The following is a 4,444-nucleotide window of genomic DNA, read 5'->3' as shown; positions in this document are numbered from 1 at the left end:
TTTTTTCTTTTTAAGTTTATTTTTTTTTTTTGAGAAAGAGAGAGAGAGCAGGGGAGGGGTAGAGAGAGAGAGAACCCCAAGCAGGCTCTGTACTCTCAGCACAGAGCCCAACGTGGGGCTCGAACCCCCGAATTGCAAGATCATGACCTGAGCTGAAATCAAAAGTCAGTGTCCTAAGCAACTGACCCACACAGGGGTCCCCACATACAGATCTGTAATCCCACAATGCTTTGCTCTAATGTAGCCTAACTTCCCATTTCTTTTAATCTATTTGATTCTTCCATTGTGCTGAGATCAAATTCCCTATATCTTTAACATTTTTTTAAACACTCCCTTTATCCTCTTACTCTAACCAAAAACTCAGCCATTTCCTGAAAACATGGCTTCCTCTGCAATACTTTCAAGTTATGTGTGGGTTTTAGTCCCTCACTCCCCTAAACAAAGAGCCTACAGATGAGCGAGGTGTCTTGCTTTCTCCCTATTGGCAATTCCACACCTTCTCTCTTCCTTTCTAAAATCCTGTACCCTTAGGCATGTACCATTATTCTACATCATTCATTCTCCCTTCTTCAGTCATCTACTGCCCTGGTAGTCCTTTCCTCTTATCACAAAAGAGTTCAACATGTGATGTCCTGTCCTTCTCTTCACTGCTACTCCTGTCATTATTCTTGACATCAACAGTCCATCCAGTACCTGATCTATGGCCCTACATGATTTGGCCTCTGCTTACTTTAACTTGATTCTGCCACTCTTAAGACAGAAACGGGAGTGTCTGAGAGTGTATTCTTCTAGTGAGCTAGCAGGTTAGCCTGCCATAGTTTCATACATATTTACTGACAGAAGTCACCAAACTCCTGGGCTAGGGGCATAGAAGATTAGTTATTCACAGCAAACAGCATTTATAGCAATATCTTGTGTCAATTCTTCATGCCCCAATTCCCGCAGGTGATAGGATGAGGGCCAGATGTACATGCAGTGGGTTGCATTACAGGAGAATAATTCTGAATTTGGGAGTCTTTAAGCTTTTCTCAAGGCTGCTGGTTACTGGATCATTCCTCCCTCAGGAGAGATTACTCACTATCTTGAAATGTAAGCAAATTCCCTCTAGAGGAGAAGAGAAAGGCATTTCTAGATTTATTATTCTGGAATGTAATAAACACTGTGGGGTGTTTTGTTTTTGTGTTTCTTTTTGGTAGATATTTATATTAGTATGCCCTTTCCTACCCACAGACTGCTACTCTAAACCTACCCAGGTTGATTGTCTGCTAATATAAAAACATCAATATTCTTGACAGAATTTAAACAAGACCTTGAGTCTCAAAACAGCATATTCAAAATGTCCAGGATACAATCCACAATTATTATGCATACTAAGAACCAGAAAAATCACAATTTACATGGGGAAAAAAGACGCCAACATTGAGAGGATTGAGAGATGATAGAATCATGTGAGAAAAGGCCTTAAAGCAGTTATTTGTTGGGAGATGATTTTCCATTCATCTCTTGTATTTCCACATGTCTTTTGGGCAAAGGCATTAACAGGTTTTTTCCTGGATTATCTTTTCAGGGATGCTTGTACTTTAAACATCCTTGGAAGACAGAGATAATATCTTCCTGTGAGGACAAGGGTGAATTTGTTTGCTGTCCAGGATAAAAAAGATCATCTCTTTTCATGGCACAGTCGGATAGGTTTGCTAGCCTCTTATTACAGGTTGGAGTTTCCCATAGAGTTCCTTTCTTATAACGCAACTCACTTCATGTACAGGATCACCTTGTCCTCTGTGGGAACTGGGACTTAGGAATCTAGCATAAATGTTGAAATTCTGCTTCCTGCTACTGCTGTGGCTAATAGATTCTTCTTTGTTTCTGACCCAGGAGACTCATGTCTTCTGCCGTTATCCATGAAACTATGGTGGCTTAACTTATTAATTTGCGAGTTAAGGTAAAACCTCAGACCTTCAAAGTTCTTGACTATTATAAAAAATTCTCTTATAAGTAATCAAATGCACTTTTGAAACCAGTGGAAAAATGGAAAGTTTCAGCAAAGAAATGGAAAATACAATGAAAAGCCAAGTGGTTATTTTAGAATTGAAAACTATAGTAGCCAAAAATTTAAGAATTCAATGGATACTCTCATTAGCAGAGTGGAGATGACAGAGAAAAGCATCAGTAAACTTGCAAATAAAGCAATAGAAGTTATCCAATCTGAACAACAGAGAGAAAAAAATATTGGGTAAACAGTGAATAGAATCTGAGGGACTTGTGGGACAATAATAAAAGGTGCTGAAAATTTTTGAATAAGTATTCAGATTTGACAAAAGACATAAATATAGATTCAAGAAGTTCAACAAAGCCCAAACACGATGATCACAAAGAAATCTCTGCCCAAATATATGATAATTGAAATGCTGAAAAATAAAGACAAAGTCTTGAAAGCAGCCAGAGAAGAACAATGTATTATCTGCAGGGTAAAAATTTGACTACAGATTGCTTACCAGGAACCATGCAATCCAGCAGAAAGTGGCACAACATTTTTAAAGTGCTGAAAGAAAATAATGGTCAACACGTAACAGCATAATCCAGTGAAAATATCTTCCAGAAATTCAGGGGAAATAATAGCATTCTTAGATGCAGAAAACTAAAAGAATTCATTGCCAGTAGACCTGTTCTAAAAAAATTGCTACGGGAAATTCTTCAGACAGAAGAGAAGTATCCTGGAAGGAAACTTGAAACACCAGCAATGAAGGAAGAGCACCAAAAATGGTAAATTGCCTGTAGAAGTACAGTAGAGAATTCTCCGCCTGAGTCCTTGAAAATATGTTTGACGTTGAAAGCGAAAGCTACAACAGTGTTTCAGGGAGTTTACCACACATGTCGGTGTAATTGATGACAACTCTAACATAAAGAGGAGAGGGTGTGTGGGCCTCTTGAAATGTAAAAATTCTACATTTCACTTGAAATGTAAAAATATATGTATTGATTCTAAGTAGGTTTTAAAAATTTAAATACATGTATTTGCATTCCTCGAACTTTGTTTTTGCCTCAGGGTCTTTGTGGTTCCCTTTGCCTGCAAAACCATTACCCCATATATACACATCACTTGCTACCTCACTTCATTTGTGTCTCTGCTTAGATACCAGTTTCTCAAAGAAGTCTTCCCTTACCACCCATATAAGATAACTACCTCTTCCAGGCATTTTGTCACTTTTTATCTTGCTTTATTTTTCTTCTTTCATTTATCATTAACCAAAATTGCAATATATTCTTGTTAAAATGTTTCTCTCTTCCTCTAGCATACAGGTTTTCCATGAAGGCAATGGTTTGCCTCACTGTCTTCAGTATACTCAGTGCCTAGGCCAGTGTACTGGTTTTTCATTTGCTTAACCTATCAAAACTGAGAAGGTTGCATGGAAATTTGCCACCCTCTGTAGGTTTTTTTTTTTTTTTCTGTACGTATTCCAAGCCCATTTTTATTAGTTACGAACAGGTTTAGAATTATTTTATCTTAGGGTGCATGGGTGACTCAGTCGGTTAAGTGTCTGACTCTTGATTTCAGCTTGGGTCATGATCCTGGGGTCATGGGATCAAGCCTTGCATCGGGCTCCATGCTGAGTGTGGAGCTGCTTGAGTTGGTTGAGATTCCCTCTCTCTCTCTCTCTCTGCCCCTCTCCCAGTTTCAGCGTACTCTCTCTCTCTCTAAAATAAAAAAATAGGGGTGCCTAGGTGGCTCAGTCAGTTGAGTGTTTGATTTCAGCTCAGGTCATGAGCTCATGTTCATGGGTTTGAGCCCTATGTTGGGCTCTGTGTTTACAGTTCAGAGCCTGGAGCCTGCTTTGGATTTTGTGACTCCCTCTCTCTCTGCCCTCCCTTGCTCGTGCTCTCTCTCAAAAACGTTAAAAAAATTTTTTTTAACAAAATGAAAAAATAAAAAAATAAGGAATTATTTTATCTTCCCGGTGAATGAAACCTTTTTTTAAAAAAAATTAATGATCCTTTCCATTTCTTTTTAAAAAAAATATTTTTCTTTTTTCTTTTTTTAAAGTTTATGTATTATTTTGAGAGAGAAGGGTAGGGAGTGAGGAGGGACAGAGAGGGAGAGAGAGAATCCCAAGCAGGCTCTGCACTGTCAGTGTGGAGGAGCCTCATGCAGGGCTCGAACCCAAGAACCGTGAGATCATGACCTGAGCAAAGTCAGTCACTTAACCAACTGAGCCACCCAGGCGCCCCTCATTGTTCTTTTTTCTTTTTTTTTTTTTTTTAGTTTATTTATTTTGAGAGAGACAGAGAGACAGTAAGAGAGCATGCAAGAGCAGGAGAGGCAGAGAGAGAGAGAGAGAGAGAGACAAAGAGAGAGACTCTGCAATGTCAGTGTAGAGCCTGATGTGGGCCTTGAACTCACGAACCATGAGATCATAACCTGAGTTGAAAACCAAGAGTCAGATGC

The sequence above is a fragment of the Puma concolor genome, chromosome B1 (assembly GCF_028749965.1).
Source record: "Puma concolor isolate L17-30 chromosome B1, mPumCon1.1.hap2, whole genome shotgun sequence".
NCBI lineage: Eukaryota > Metazoa > Chordata > Mammalia > Carnivora > Felidae > Puma > Puma concolor.
This window is presented reverse-complemented; position numbering follows the sequence as displayed.